Consider the following 17,474-nt stretch of genomic DNA (forward strand, 5'->3'; position numbering starts at 1 on the left):
CACTTTCAGAACTCAGCCACTAAGATGAGGAAGTGCAAGCTATCTCCTGCAGAGATACCACATGGGGAGGTCATGTGTACTTTTTCCAGCTGACAGCCCTAATGAGGTTGCAGCCGCGCCCAGCATCAACTGTGAAGATACCTCCAGATGATTCCAAACCCCTAGATGAGGCCCCAGATGTCAGAGAGCAGAAACAAGCCTCCCTGCAGATGCGGTGAGTATAGTATAATTGCTGTTTTCTGCCGCTAAGTTTGTGTGTGAGGCGGCGTGGTGGGCGGGGGGAGGACGAAGTTGTTACACAGCGATGCTGATAGAAACAGTATCCTATTCAGTGTGTTATTCAGTGTGTTCCTCACAAACGGTGAGCAAGTCCCCCGAGATGAGGGTAGATCCCAGCCCTCCTCTGTCTCGTATGTTAAGTTGCTTGTCATCCTATGATGTCTCCCTTAACCAGCGCTGGAGCAGGCTTTATTTCTTCTGGTTTTCAGAGTCTTGTTTCTGGCGTCTCAGAAGCCTCCTCTTTAATTTCAGATGCAGTTTCTCTATTTCTTCCAGGAGATCTGGAACTTCATTGTAAATATTTCTGTCTCACTCATTTCTGACTCATTTCTCACATTGTCTATTCTTGGTTTCTCGTTCCATCATCTACCCCTGTAATCCACAGTTTCTTGGGTTGAGTAGCAATGGGAATTATACTTCTGAAGAGACTCCAACCAACTCTGAAGTGGCCTCACCTGCTGGTTCCTGCTAGGCAATGATATCATTGATGGCCTGATGTCAGCATTTCCTTGATTATTCTAAAATGTATTGTGTCATTATTATATGCCAAGCATTGTACTAAACCCTCTATACACGTCTTTCAATCATCTCGACAACTTTATAGAGTAACAACTATCATCCCTCCCATTTTATAATAAAATGAAGAACAGAGAAGTTAGGTAATTTGTTCAAGGCAACAGAGCCTATAAATGGGAGGGAAGATTCAGATGAAGTGGTCTAACTCCAGAGCCCATGCTCTTAACCACATGTCCCAGGTACAGGAGATTAAACAACTGGCATGTACCAAACTGAGCCCAACTCAAAAGACTATTCCAGGGTGAGGTGAAGATCTTGTTTACACATCCCCCCTGCTTTTCTCTTCCTCACAGCTTCCTCTTTCTGCCCATAAAGGCACAAATATCTCTACAAGAATAAACACCTGCTTCTAGGTAAGGAACATCCAGTTTAATTCTATACAGAGAAAATAAACATTTCTCCCAAAGAAGCAACAAAGTCTGTAGATGCATAATTTTGGCTGCTAAAGGCTAGCCAAGACAATTTATACTATACCACAGTCACTTGGCTTTTTGGCTAAAATATCTGCTTTCAGGTTACATCACGGATCTTCCCAAGAACAATAAGTGGAAACTTGTTTTATGTTTGAGTAACTAAAGGGCCAATTCAGGGCTTTATCCCCTGAAAAAAAGGATAATCTGCCTCAAAGTGTCTTCTTGCAGGGCAGAAAACTGCTTACAGCAATTTAGTAACAGTGTTTCACATTGTTTGTTTTTTTTTTTACCAATATAACAGGAGTTATAGCAGACTCCCTGGGAGCAGCCATAGCTCTGGCCCAAGACCTGCTACTGAGATTGCACTCAGCATTTTGACCTAGACCCACTATAGATCTGCCTCTTCCATGCATGGATGAGAAATGGATATTTTGCTGAGAATTCCGTGCATTAAGGGGAGAGGCTTTGTGTTGCAAAATCATATTTTAAACCTTAATAAAATCCCCTTCCAACATCTCTGTTCTTTTCCCAATTTTCCATTGTGGACAGCAATTTTCTTTACTCTTCAAAATCTTCCCCGCCCCCTCCAGAATTGTTCTCCTAAATTCTTCAGCCTCTCATCCCAAACTGGCACCTCACCCCCATCTCACAGTTCCCTCTCCAAGTTGCATCCTGAGACTCATCTCAGCACTCAGAAAAGGAATCTCTTCTGTAGGAGAGGGAAGAATGTGGTGTACAACAAAATGTAATTTTTCTCAGTCACAAGTGATTTTTTTTTACAAATATCTCTGCAACAAGGGCTTCTATACATCAATTTTTAAAGTGGTTTTAACATCCTTTTTTAAAATTATGAACTAAACCACACATGCAAAAGAATATACATGCTAAAGAGTAAAAAATAAGAACAATAATAAAACCCAGTGTCCTGGGTTATGCTGGGTCAACTTGATTAAGCTGGGAATCGTATCCCAGAATTCCCTTTACACTGTGACTCATGGGTAGAGTTGGCCTAAAGAGAAACTTGCGCAAATATGGAAGGTGGAAGCAGATATGCAGCCATTATTCTCTGAAGGTCCTAGTAGTCGGATGTGGTAATAGACAGATGCATAGGTTCCCAGCGAGTTGTAGCATGCCCTTATTCTCCTCCACTCTGCCAAGAGCTCTTCTTTCTAACTGCTTGCCCGGCTATAGTTCCAGTGTGGTTTCTTTGCTGAACCAAAACAACATACACTCTGGCAGCTCTGGATTTGGCAAGTGCTTTTTTTCTCGATGCCCATTGGTAAAGACCACCAGAAGCAGTTGTCTGAGTCAGCAGATCCAAAGGTTCTTGAAGTGTCTTGACAGATAGAGATGCATTGTAGAGCATTTGGCAAGCCTTTGTGGGTGAATCATAGCACAGATCTTTAGAGATTTTGAAACAAAGTTATGTCATCCTCCCCCAATTACTATTTTTTCGGGAAACAGCTTCTGGCATAGTTCCAGGCCCTACTAGAGACTAAACACGCTAGCTATGGGACACCATGCATCCTGAGCTGCTCATCACAGAATAAGTGATGTCGGACCCAATAAGCTATAGTGTTGGGTGTGCACAGTATCACTTCATCATCAGGTGGGAGTGATATGTAAGAGATGAGGCCCAAGCAGGTCCTGGAGACGGAGGAAATTTCATCAGTAAGTGGCCCAGATTTCTGAGAAACCCACTTTTGCTCCATTGTCTCTCCTCTCTCAATGTGCATCTATGGCCTCATGGGGGTGTTTTTTAGGATCAGCTGATTGAGGAAGGAAAATAAGGGGTTGGGTTTACCGACGTTTCTATCAAAAATGCTAGCAGAAGTTGAAGTTGTGTGTCTGCAGCACTACAGCCCCACTCAGATGTGGCCACGAAGGACAGTGTTGAAGAGAAATTCTCTCAGTGGGCAAAACAGTGTACCTGGTTGATTAATTTGCCTGGAAGGACAAAAATGACCAGAAGTATGGATCTGCATTAATTCATGAGCAAAGGCTATCAGTTTGGTTGTTTGGTTATGGACTTGGAAGGATGATGATGGAAGAGTCAGAGGCAATGAGTTTTGGAGAAGGGATATGAAGATAGACCTCTTTGAATGAACTCAGAATATGATATGTGTGTCCCAGATGAATGCTCACCAAAGGCCAATCTTACCAGAGAAGGATCTTAATAATCAAGTAGACAGGATGACCCTTCTTATGGATGTCAATAAGCATCTTTTCCCAGTCACTTCTGTCCTCGCTCAAGGCTCTCATAAATAAAGTGGCCATAGTTGCAGGGATTGAGGTCATCCAGCAACATGGACTTTCTCTCACCAGTATGGTTATTTCCATTCATGAGTCCCCAACTGCCAACAACAAAGACCAATGCCAACTGGAGATATGGCACTATTTCTCAGGTCACCTGGCATCAGGCTGATTACATTGGACCATTTCCACCATAGAAGAGAAATGCATTGTTCTTACTAGAATATTTATTTTGGATACGGATTTGCCATCCCTTCCTGCAGTGTTTCATCCAAAACCACTCATCTGTGGACTTACAGAATGCTTTATTCACCATAATGGTATCCCATCAGCCTTGGTTCTGACCAGGAAACTCATTTTACAGAGAATGAATGCAGTACTAGTCTTCCTATCACCTTGGAAGCAACTGAGCTGGTTGAATTATGTAATAGCTTTTTCAAGTCTCAGTTTAGTGCTGGGTGGGTGGCAAAACTTTCTCTTCGGGATAAATGAAGTAGACTTTTGTGTACCCTTTTATTAGGAGAAGGTTAACAAGTTTTCATTTGTATGACAATTTAATCATGTTACACAAAAGCATGGTCTTGTTGCTGTTTTTATTTGGAAATTAAATATGGTTAAAGAAGTGCATGTGGATACCAAGTTGGTGGGACTGTGCTGGATTGTGATATGTCAACTTGGATAAACTGAGAACTGTATTTCCTAGAATTCCACTTTTAGTATGATTCTGAGTTAGACTTGGCTAAGAGAAGAACCTGTGTTAGGTTTCAAAGGCAGAAGTAAAGCAGTGACTGATACTCTCTGAGGGTTATTGGGGTCAGGTGTGGTGACGGACAGATACAGAGGTGCTTAGTGGGGCCACCTTTTTCTTTCCCATTGGCATTTAAACATGTCTTTGCCATCTTCACAAATCTCCGCTTTGACCTCATGTCCCCTTCCACACTAACCCCTCTTCTCTACTGCTGGCTATATCCATTTTTACCATTCTCCTCAACTCTCTGCTGCTGCTCTGGCACATCCTTCTCCCTAACACTGCTTTCACTGTTCTGCCTGTACTCATTCTTGCTGGATTTCTATTACTATTATATGTTGATGGTGCTCAAGAATATATCTATACAGATGTCTCCTCTGAGTTTCATATCTGCATACCCAGCGGTCTACTCAACACCACCACCTGGATGATAGACAGGGACCTGTAAGTCAGCATGTCCATAACTAAGCTTATCATATTTCCCCTCAAAACTATACCTCCTTCTTATCTCAGTGAAGAGCACCATCATCCACTCAGGTGTTCAAGCCAGGCACCTGGTTCGAAAGCTTCTCACTTTTCTCCCTCCGACGGCCACTCTCCTTGTTTGGGTTTCCTTTATCTTTTGCCTGGATTACTACAATAGTCATTCTTCTCGAAGTTGTGAGGATCTAATTAAACTACACAACTAGAATGTACCATCTACATGCTAGGGTTTATCTTCAGTGTAGATCCACATTAACCCTGAAAATGTGGGGTAATAAATCCAGTTATGAGAGGTTGCAGCCAATAATGAGCTAAGGTGGGTAAAAGGAAAACATGCTTACACAACAGCGGACATTTTCAGTGTGTTAGATGTGATGGAAATGTTGTTCATTCCATAAATAATTATTAACTTTTTACCATGGCCAGGAACTGTGGAGGAAACTGCTAGGAAACTGCAGGAGCAGTTTCCAAGGCATTGATTCATTGTATACTTTTCCTAGGTCCTGTGCTATGTGACTTGCAGGGAATACAAAGTCCCTATTCTTAAGGGACTCTCAACCTCCTCTAGTCACTACTGATGTCGAATGATATCTCAAATGGCCTCATCTACTGCTGAGCTCCTCCCATAGACAGTGTTGCAGTAAAGTTCCTTCCGGGGCCTATTATTTTTCAGAGAATAGATTAAGTCCAGAGGAAAAGAAAAAGTCAGTATAGAGACATATGTAGACTGTTGCCTAGATGCAAGGACTCTTTTCTGGTGACACATAGGGACCACCTCTTTGGGACCTGAATTAAATTGTGAGCAATCTCAGTAATGAATTCAGTCTTGTGTCAGCCCCTTCCCAGAACCTCTGGCTTAATTATGAGAAGAAAACCTATTTATTCAGGGACATCACCACTTTGGGATAAATTCCTGGAAGTCATCAGAAAAGCAAAGGGAAGATCTTTCTCAGAGTCTCTTCTCTGGATTTCTCAGAAAGAAATGTTTCATGTTTGGCCTGTCAAGTGCTTTTAATTTCAGTCCATGGATTTGCCCCCTATTTAATTGTCTTTGAATTTAAGTCTCCCTGTCCATCTAGGGGCCCAGGTCTTCCAAGGAAGAGTAAGTCAGCCTTTCTCATGTCTTCCTCAGGTATCATCTTTCCCTGAGTATGCTCTTTATATATTAGCTACAAAATAATAAAAATAATAATACACTTATAGTATTCTACATTTTACAAAACTCTTAATGGCTTTTAGTTCACTAAATTCTAAAGTAGCAACCCAGAGAGGCAGAGCTATGAGGGACCTGAGACTAAGAGAAAAGTCACTTGTCGAAGACCATGCAGCTGTTGGACCGCACACCTCACAAGAAACCCAGATATTCTAACTCATATCCTCTTTCCACTGCTGCTCCCTACATCCATCCAGTGGCTGAAGTCATTTCTAGCTCTGCTCCATTTCAAAATTATTCTGAAGTTTTAATAAAACTGCAAGCAAATAAAACCAAGTAGCACTGAGGTCCCTCCTGGTAGACTAGCTTTGCTGTGGGGATGGGTCCAGCCCCCCTCCACCCTAAGCCAGGGCCCTAGGGGCCTACCAAGAGCAAGGAAATGCAGGAGAAAGTCACCTGAGGTGGAGTCCTCAACCTTGACTCCACGTAGAAAACACCTGGGGAGCTTTAGAAAATACTGAAACCTGGGTTTTAGCCCCAGAGACTTTTATTTAATTGGTCTTGGGGGCAGCCTGGCAACTGAGATGTTTAAAAACTCCCCAGGTGATACTAATATGCAGCCAAGATTGAGAACTATTGCCTGAGGGCTTCCTCAGATTTACTTATTCCTTGTAGGACTGGTGGACGCATTCTCTCTTTCCTAAATGCTTATTATGCCAATCATATATAGTCATCAGAAAAAATCTAGAAACTACTGACTAATCTTTGGATTAGTACCATAATTATTTCACAGAGAAATAAATACTGTTAACAATTTGGTGTGTATCTCCAGACTTTTTTCTATGTGGAGACACGTAAATAAGCCTTATTCTTTTTTAAAAAATCAAAATGACATACATACATACTGCTGTGTTCCTCATTTTTTTATATCAATAAATTCAAATCTATACCATTTCCATAGGATTTATAGCATTCCATTGATTGGTGGTACCTCATTCAGTCCTTTAAGAACAAGTAGAAGTTTTCTCTTTATCTCCATATCCCTTTCCTTTCTGACAAGGTGACACTTGAAATCCTAGACTATCATAAGAATGATCAAATTTTCCTGTTTCTTTTGGCTTCTGAGCCAACTCCAATTTATCTGAAGAATTACAATTAATCAAATATGCCAACATGGCAAAGTTTTTTGGAGGGAAAGTTGGAAACAATTATTAACACTTAAGCCCCAATATTCTTTTTTTTTTTTAAGATTTTATTGATTTATTTGACAGAGAGAGGCACAGCGAGAGCGGGAACACAAGCAGGGGAAGTGGGAGAGGGAGAAGCAGGCTTCCCGCGGAGCAGGGAGCCCCATGCAGGGCTCGATCCCACGACCCTGGAATCAGGACCTGAGCCAAAGACAGACGCTTAACGACTGAGCCACTCAGGCGCTCCAAGCCCCAATAATCTTCAAGAAACTCTGCGCTCTACAACCCCCAAAGTTCTGCCATGTCTTCAGTTGTTTGGGGTCTTTTCTCATATTGTGAAAGCCTACCTGACTACCTGCGTAAGCTCAATGAGGAGCCCATGATATAATGCTAAAAATAATTACAACTAGCATTTGCATAGCACTTTAAAGTGGCTGATTCTAACACAAAAATAGGAACTAATTACCATTTGTTGAATATCCTTATTGAGAGTCAATGAGCCAGGCACTGAACTAGACACTTAATATAGTCTTCTATTTGGTATTTCTTGTGAGGTCTGTATAGTGGCATCACTATCTCCATTTTATAGATGAAATATCTAAGTCTCAATGGATTGCCTGAGTTCACATTTTCAAACTTCACTGTGTCTGAGATATCACTTCACTCCAGTCAGAATGGCTAAAATTAACAACACAGGAAACAACAGGTGTTGGTAAGGATGTGGAGAAAGGGGAACTCTTCTGCCCTGTTGGTGGGAATGCAAACTGGTGCAGCCACTGTGGAAACAGTATGGAGGTTCCTCAAAAAGTTAAAAATAGAGCTACCCTATGACCCAGCAATTGCATGACCAGGTATTTACCCAAAGGACACAAAAATACTGATTCAAAGGGATACATGCACCCCAGTGTTTATAGCAACTTTATCAACAACAGCCAAATTATGGAAGCAGCCCAAGTGCCCATCGACTGGTGAATGGATAAAGATGTGTATATGTAAGAAATAAAAATCATCTTCTCATGGTTTTACTCAGCATTATGTCTCAGAGCCTAGCTCAGTGCCTTGCACTGTGCCTAGCGGAGAACAGGCACTCAGGACATAGCTGACGGGTGAAGGAATACTAAAATCACATGCTGTATCATTATTTCTTTTTATTTATTTCTTTTTTATTATTTTCAGTTAGTCAACATATAGTACATCATTAGTTTTTGATGTAGTGTTCATACTGCCTCTGATTAATCAGAAATTCTCTCCCCAGAGAAGATTTTCTTTCTTTTTATTTTTCTTTCAAGTTTTTATTTAAATTCCAGTTAGGTAACATACAGTATAATATTAGTTGCTGGTGTAGGATTTAGTGATTCATCACTTATATACAACACTCAGTGCTCATCACAAGTGCCCTCCTTAATACCCATCACCCATTTAACCTATCTCTCGCACCCTCCTCCCCTTCAGCAACCCTCAGTTTGCTCCCTACAGTTAAGAGTCTGCTTTATGATTTGCCTCTTACCCCCTGCCCCCCCGCTGCTATATTCAACACTTTGTTTCTTACATTCCATATATGAGTGAAATCATATGCTATTTGTCTTTCTCTGACTGACTTATTTTGCTTAGCTCCAACCACATCGTTGCAAATGGCAAGATTTCATTCTTTTTTATGGCTGAGTAATATTCCATTGTATATATACTACATCTTCTTTATCCATTCATCAGTCAATGGACATTTGGGCTCTTTCCATAATTGGGCTATTGTAGATAATGCTGCTATAAGCATTGGGGTGCATGTATCCGTTCAAATCAGTATTTTTGTATCCTTTGGGTAAACAGAGGAGATTTTCATCCTGGGCTTTCATTCTCTAGCAATGATTCCTCATATAGTAGTGATTTGGTGGGTCATGGAAATGTGCCTGCATTCTTTTCATTCTCTAGGGCAATTGTTCTCAAAATGTGGTCCCTAGACCAACAGCATTGGTGTCACCCATGAGCTTGTTAGAAATGCAAACTCACAGATCTGCACTCCAGACTGCTGAATCAGAATTTCTGGGCACGAGTCTCAGGAAACTGTGTTTTAGTAAGCTTTCCAGATGATTTCAATGAACGCTGAAGATGAACGTTAAATTTTGAGAACCTCAGAGAATAAATGAATCCCTTCTTGTTCTGAGACTTATAATAATAGTTTAGCTTGGATGATTGCATGGAGGGAGGAGCCATTTATAGAGATTGGGAAGACAGGAGTGGCAAGTTTGGGTGGAAATCATGAATTTGGGTTTGTTAAATTTGAAATACCTATGGGATGTCCAAGTGAAGATATCTGGAGGCATCTGGAGCCTCTAGGTCTGCAGCTCATGGGGAAGGACTGAGTTAGACATATAGATTTGGGAAGTAGACATATAGCTTTGGGGGTATTCATACATCAAGGTAGTTGAGGTATGAATAGTACTGCTCAAGATAGTGGGAGGCATTAGAGAAGAGGGGGGGCATTCTAAGGAATAGCATTATTTAAGGAGAGTAGGGGAGAGGTGCTCAGACAAAGAAGAATCTGAGGACATTTCTTCCTTGTGAGTGACTTGCATTGGACCATTTGTCTCATCTCCCCCTCTGAATTACAAGCTCTTTAAAAGCAAGGACCGTGTAAACTTTAATAGGTCCCTCAAGTAAAAGTACATTGCTGCACAGCCCGTGAATAATTAGTAAATTCCTACCAGGATTCCACTTTGCCGTAATCCAATGTGATCAGAGTCACCAGCAAGATGTTTCCCCAAAAAACACTTATATAATTTCCCAATGGACAGTATGGCAGATTAAAAATAAGTGAATAAATAAAGGGCATAATGTGTAATCCACTGATATCCATGCTAATCACATTAATCAGAGTGAATTAATTATACCTGAAAACAGATGCAAAGTTAAATTCCTTAGAAAATCAATTCATTAAACTCATATTGGAATGCACAGTCAACAACCCCCATGTTTAGAAACTATTCAGCATGATTTGTGGCAACTTCTGATTTACTAACAAAACTGCTTAAAACATTTTTAAAGGCAATTACAATTACTGTCTGGTATTTGATGGAAAGAAATCTAGTCAGCATTGTCCCTCGTGTGTCAACTGTCACAATTTTCTAAAAATTTTGGGGCAAAAAATAGGCAGGCTCTACTATTTGCTAGCCTCGATTAGGGTTAATTCAATGTGTATCTGCAAATAATAGTGTTTAATGTAATCTCTCTAATTACAGATAAAACGCATTTTCAGTCATGCTCATCACTGACAGTATTTTGGGATAAGTTAAACTGACAGCTGCTTTCTAAAGGAAAGGAAAAAACAAACCTTCCTTAGGATTGTGTTGATTTTCTCTCTGTCTTTTTTTTTTTTTTTTTTTAACACTGAAGTTCAGAAAACTATGAAACTAGACCTTTGGCTCTAGATACCAACTTTGAAATGACATATGGAATTTGGGAATTTGATATGTTTTCCATCTCTCACCCCCATCAAGGTATATCTACACTGAATTCACTCAAGAAGCATTTTCTAAGGGTTTCAGGGAAGCAGACATTGTGCTAGGCACTAAGGAGATCAAGAAGGAATGGTTCTACCAAAGCTGTCTCCACAACTGGCTCCATTAGCCAAATCAAGCTTCCTACTATACTAGACATGATAGTCACAGTGCCACCATATTTACAGCCCCTTCAGAGTGAGACTATTCAAGTCACAGTATTTTTTTTTAAGATTTATGTATTTATTTTAGAGAGAGAGTGAATGAAAATGCAGGTGGGGGAGGGGCAGAGGGAGAGGGAGAGAGAGAATCTCCAGCAAACTCCCTACTGAGTGAGGAGCCCATCTCGGGGCTCTATCCCACGACCTGAGATCAGGACCTGAGCTGAAACCCAGGGTCAGATGCTTAACAGACTGAGCACCCAGGCGCCCCAAGTCACAATATTTTCTGAAGGGTCAATGCATGTTCTTCTTCAACCATAGCTGATTGGACCAGAGAAGTCTCAAGGGCACCCAATCCACAGATTGTTCAGGGACTTACAGTTGGCTTAGAAAGAAAAGTTGAGCTAAACTTATTAGATTTTCTCTTTCAGGAATAGGAATTGGAAAATGCTGAATAAGGTGGTCAGTGGCAAAAGTAAAATTAGAAGGTGATGAGAGAGAAACCCTAAGAAAAAAGAATGAAGACTACGAGGGGGCAGGCAGCATTACATCTACAAGGTTATGAAGTATTAGAAACAGAGGACCTAGTTCAAAGCTGAATGAATCAAGGAATTAATAAATAAACAAATTGTGACCTAAGATATCTTTGGCTTACTTGATAGTCTCAAAACATGAATGACTCATACTGAGTCACTATCTTTAATACTCTTGACGTTTTTTTTTTTTAACCTATGCTGCAGATGGACTGTTTCTTGCATCTTATATGTCTTAGGTGGGATATAGTTCAGCTTCGGGTAATGAAAAAACTCTTAACAGTGGTTTTAACAAGGAATTTATTTCTCTTTTATGCAAAGTTTAGATACAAGCAACCCAGGGCTGTGAGGGTATCTCATCTCAAAAAAACAAAACAGGGGCGCCTGGATGGTTCAGTCAGTTTAGCGGCTGCCTTCGGCTCGGGTCATGATCCCAGGGTCCTGGGATTGAGCCCCACGTCGGGCTCCCTGCTCGGTGGAGAGCCTGCTTCTCCCTCTCCCTCTGCCTGCCTCTCTGCCTACTTGTGCTCTCTCTCTATCTCTCTGTCAAATAAATAAATAAAATCTTTAAAAAAAACAAAACAAGGGCGCCTGGGTGGCTCAGATGATGGTTAAGCATCTGCCTTCGGCTCAGGTCATGATCCCAGGGTCCTGGGATCGAGTCCCGCATCAGGCTCCCTACTCCTTGGGAGGCTGCTTCTCCCTCTGCCTCTCTCTCTCTCTCTCTCTCTCTCTCTCTCTCTCTGTCTCTCATGAATAAATAAATAAAATCTTAAAACAAAACAACAACAAAAACCAAAAATAAAACCCCCCAAAACCAAAAAGACAAACAAAGAAAACCAAAACCCTCTGAGACCCTTATTCCTTCCAACTTACTTTTCTCCAATCCCTAGGAGGTACCCTTATCTTCATAGTCTAAGGTAGCATCCATGTTCCAGATGGAAGGTGGAGAGAGGAATAAACAAGGGGCTAAGTCACCAGCTATTGCTTAAGATAGGTTTCTAGAACCTGGGAAAGTTCAGTATGTGATTTTGGGGTGGAAAGTAAGGAAAACACCGGAAATAGGGATGACACCAGAAGTACAGCAAGACAGTCCATTAGCAGAGCTAAACGAACAGACGTGAGACCCCAAAGCTAGATCTAGTGTAAAATTGGCAGAATTTGCAGGTATCTGGAGGAAGTCTTTGGATTTTTCTCTTTGTGGATTATCGAGTTTGAAACAATCTCTTCTAGATCCTAAGTAGAAGAGGCCCCGGCTAGCATGTGGGTTACAATGCATATCAGTTCTATTCCAAGACCAGCAGTATGTATAAGCCATCCTAAAATATCACCTATCATGATACTACTCTTGATTCTTCTCCAACTTGAAATGTCCACACATAGAGCCACTTTCTGGGGCCAGACAATAATAATGTTGTCTCTAGAAGGCTACTGTCAAATACCATCTGGAAGGAGAGAGTGACACATAGGAGATAGTAACCAGATGACACTTTGACTTACATGCATTGACTTACATCCACTTACATGGGCCAAGCCCATGCCTTGGTGCAAGGAAGTCTGAGAAATGCATTTATCCTGAGCAACCATGTGCCCGGTCAGATATTCTATTTCTCTGTAGAAAGGTTTGGCAGCTTCTTACAAGCTTAAACCTACCTGGTAATTCCACTCTGAGGTTTTTACTCTAGAGAAATAAAACATGTTGACACACAGACCTGTCGATAAATGCTGATGGCAATTCTATTCATAATTGTACAAAGCACAACAAGATGCCATTTTGTAACCACTGGATTAGCTAAAACAAAAAATTCTGATGAAATCCAAGTGTGGGGGAAGATCTAGAACAGTAGGAGTTTTCATACATTGTTGTTGAGAGTGTAAACTGGTACAAATCCTTTTGAAGCCAACTGGTGTATCTAGTAAAGCAGAAGATTTGTATACCCCATAGCCTTGCAGCTCTACTTCTTGGTAAGCTCAAGGCAGTGATTCAAACTCTCATATACATCATGATCATGTGGAGGGCTTGTTAGAACACAGAGTGTTGGGCCCCACACCTAGAATTTCTGATTCAGTACATTTGGGGTGGGGCCTGAACATTTGCATTTCATTTTTTAAAAAGATTTCATTTATTTATTTGAGAGAGAGCAAGAGCGAAAGAGATCACAGAGGGAGAGGAAGAAGCAGACTCCCCACCGAGCAGGGAGCCTGACTCGGGGCTCCATACCAGGATCCTGGGATCATGACCTGAGCTAAAGGCAGATGCTTACCCGACTGAGCCACACAGGTGCCCCTGAAAATTTGCATTTCTAGCAAGTTCTCAGGTGATGGGACCTGGAACCATAGCATCAGCATCACCTGGGAACTTGTTAGAAATGCCACTTACCATGTTGTCGAAACGAAAACAAAACGAAACAAAAACGACAAACGAAAACAAAAACAACAAAATGATAAAACAAAGAGGCACTAGAATAAAATAAAAACAGTGACCTTAAAAAATCATTTTTCTCATTATTTTTTTGTTTTAAATCACTTCCATTTTTGTGTATATGTTTTACTTTGTTCTTTTTAATCAGTTTATTTTCCAATTTTATATTATTTTAATTTCCCATGGAATCTTGGCAATGTAAAAAGCAAAAATACAAATGTAAAGGATGGACCCTTTATTTTTTTAAAAGAATTTATTTATTTGAGAGAGAGAGAATGAGAGACAGAGAGCGCGAGAGGGAAGAGGGTCAGAGGGAGAAGCAGACTCCCTGCTGGGCAGGGAGCCCGATGTGGGACTCGATCCCGGGACTCCAGGATCATGACCTGAGCCGAAGGCAGTCACTTAACCAACTGAGCCACCCGGGCGCCAGGACCCTTTATTTTTTAAAATAAAAAAACCCCTAAGTATGTATAAATGGACAACGAAACACATGAAAGCAGCTTTGTTAGGTAGTATACTTACATGTGTGTTTTGCTATATATTGAAAAACATCTTTGTGTGATTCTGAACAATTTATTAGAAACTGGCGGGAAAAAATGAGCAAGGGTGAGATGCTGAGGGAGCAGAAATGAGGATTTTAGGAATCAGAGGTGGAAAGTGTGTTAGGAGACACATAGATTCAATGGGCAAATGCAGGCCAGGCTGCTAGGAAGAGAACAAGCCTGAGATGCTTAAGGACAGCCTGGTTCTCTGCAATGCTCTAGCATCTCTCCGCAGGGACAACAAAAATAGATTCTGGGTGTGATGAGGCTGGTCTTTGGGTGTGGTAAGGGGTTAGTGAATGTGGCTGGAAAGGGACAGAGAGGTGGTTGTAGAGTCCAGAGGAAGATGGCTATTGACTATAGAGCCTGAGTGGAAGTTTTAAATCACCTGGAAATTGGGAGGTTGGCTGGAAGCAGGAAAGAGTTGGGAGGGTTCAAACGATTGAAGTCTGCTCTGAGGGTAAAGAGCATTTGTGTTGAGAGGGGGAAAGCATCAGAAATGATCTCAGAAGTGGAGCAGGTTTTCATTATTCTAAGACTCTTTGGGTATAAGGCAGTTGAGGGACAAAGTTAGAGACCTAGAGACAAAATGGTGGGGGCCTTGAGTCAAAGAGTCTGAGGGATGAGGAGGACAGGTGATAAGTCTGACAGGAAGGGAAATGAGGTTGAGTTGTGTATAGGATTGTTATTCTGGTGCCTGTGCAGAATTCCTCAGCACTTGCTGATAAGCAGGTAACTGAGGGTAAATGATCTCTGTGCTCCAGAGAGGAGCAGGTGTCTAAAGACTAAGCCTCTGGAAGGCAGCCAGGAGCCGAAGAGACATACTGACGTGTGTTCAAATCTAATAGGAACTCGGTACTTAACCCTTCCCAGCGTCTTTCCCCATTTTCAGACGTGGATGACGACACCATCTCAGAAGTAGTAAGTATTAAATGAGATCATGTATGAAAGTATTTACCAGAGTGTCTGACACACACAATAGATGCCTAATAAATATTAGGTATTTCTTCTCTTCCCATCAAATCAAATGCCCTTTAGAAGCCCAGCATGAGGGATGGCCAGCATCACAGCAGATGATCGGAGAAGGGGCCAGTGACCCTTGGGCTCATTGATGGAACCATGAGATGGGCAGAGACGAAAGAAAAAAAAATAAAAGAGGAATGACACTCTCCTTGCAATGCTAGCAAAACAGAACACACAAACAAAAAATATTGTCTGTTAGTGTCACAGTGTCATTCAGAGATAGCCCTGAGGAAGAATTTTCTGAAGTATTTTTTGAGGAATTTTGTTCATGGTGAAGGGTGTCAGATAATAGAAGGTGCAAAAACCCTCTTTGAAATTTGATGGGATCTTCAACTCCTTGGGCAAAGTATGGAATTTTTCAAAAAGTATTTGGACAAGATGATGGACCATTTAATGCTCTTAGATTTTAGTCCTTTCCATTTTTAGCCTTGTCTTAGAACAAAGGTTTACAAACAGCTTGCTCATGGAATAACCTCAGGTTCCTTCTGAGAGAGAAATGGGGAAGGCCTGATATCAGTGCTTGAGGCAAAAAATCACTTATAATCAAGATTATCCTTGAAAAGCACTGATATCATCCTTAAGCTCAAACATCAACAGTTAGCCAAGAGAATTGAAAGCAGGGTCCTGCAGAGATATTTGTACACCCAGGTTTATAGCAGCATTACTCACAATTGCCAAAAGGAGGAAGCAACCGGTGTCCACTGAGCAAAGTGTAGTATAGACGTACAATGGTATATTATTTAGCCTTAGAAAGGACACATACTACAATATGAATATTGAGGTCGTTAGGCTAAATGAAATAAGCCAGACACAAATGGACAAATACTGTAAGATTTCACTTATATGAGGTTCCTATAGTAGTCAAATTCATAAAGACAGAGAATGGTGGTTACCAGAGCTGCAGGAGGAGTGGATGGGGAGTTATTTTTTAATGGCTACAGAGTTTCAGTTGTGTAGGATGAAAAGAGCTCTGGCCATTGGTTAAACAACAGTGGGGATGTACTTAACAACACTCAATTTGTGCATTAAATTAAAAAAAAAGTCAACAATTAGCTTCCTTTGTAGTCTTAAATTTCAACTACAGGCATCTGCCCCGTATTTAGTCCTGAACTTCCCACCTCCCTCCTCGTTCAAACCAGACTTTTGCCTTTGGAGTCCCCTTTGGCTAAGCACCTATATTTAAATCCATATGCAAGATGGAGTTCCACCATGTCTCTCATTCTTTTCTTACTAATCACACTGTATAGTTGAGGAGATGAAGGCACTGCTGAGAAGCAAGAAGTGTTTGGCCCCTAGACTGAACACAGCACTTAGATGTCACAGAAAATTCTTTGTGTATGAACTGATGAACTATAGAGCTCCACATTTATTTTTTTGAGCCGTCAATGCACACACAAAAAACATTTGCCCTAATCTAGAATATATGATGTTTGGGGTAGAGTTGAATGAAAGCTGCATTTGCATTGCCCACAGAGAGGGGTTTCTAGGCAATATAGAGTAGTGGTGTCAGCAAAAAGGCGGAGAGTACTGATCAATCTTGGAGAATTCTAATCTTGATTCTTGTAAATTCTGGTTCATAAACAATTGATATCCCATCATCTTGATATAGAAAAAATCCTTTATACCCTTAAAGAATATTTTTAGGCAAGAAATTATTAGCTCTATTAAATATTATAAATATATATTATATATATATATTATATATATATTTGAAAGAAAGTAGCTTCAAACACTGTACGTGTTTGTATCTCCTCAAAGCATACAGCAGTGCTTTGTCCACAGGAAGTAGTCAATACATGGTTATTGAATTTAGAATGTCCTTCTTCCCAATCAGTAAGGTTTAATATATTTCCAATTCAGAATGCCTATTAATTTTTCAGTATTAGTAAGCCTTTAAAAAATCCACTTGGGGATGTGTTTAAGAGTTCACAGCAAATACTACATGATGAAAAGAATACTGTTAAATGAAGCATGCTTATTCAACACACCAGTAGCCATTGATAAAATGTAATTTAATTTAATCATTTAAATTTACATTGTTAATGTACAAGAGCATTTCTTTCAAACCACAGGTTAACACACACTAAAGAGCAATGCTGTTAGAAGAGCAGAGAAACTTTGGAAAACTCTGCTGTCTGAAATGAAAGCAAGGCACTCTCCATTAACAGCTGGTGGATTCCTGATTTCTGCCCACAGAAGGCATGTTCACA

At 40.8% G+C, this 17,474-nt stretch overlaps 1 long non-coding RNA gene across 2 annotated transcripts in view; it reads left to right on the forward strand.

Annotated features, from left to right (window-relative positions):
• Positions 1 to 17,474, forward strand: part of LOC113934407 — a 37,336-nt gene extending 19,862 nt beyond the window's left edge. The window contains exons 3-5 of one of the 2 annotated variants that reach the window (XR_003523667.1): positions 90 to 214; positions 15,090 to 15,162; positions 17,337 to 17,473. This is a non-coding gene — a long non-coding RNA (uncharacterized LOC113934407). Of the gene's footprint in view, positions 1 to 89; positions 215 to 15,089; positions 15,163 to 17,336 lie in introns of both variants that reach the window. The other variant, XR_003523666.1, reaches the window with a different exon arrangement.

Source organism: Zalophus californianus, chromosome 13 (genome assembly GCF_009762305.2).
Source record: "Zalophus californianus isolate mZalCal1 chromosome 13, mZalCal1.pri.v2, whole genome shotgun sequence".
Lineage (NCBI taxonomy): Eukaryota > Metazoa > Chordata > Mammalia > Carnivora > Otariidae > Zalophus > Zalophus californianus.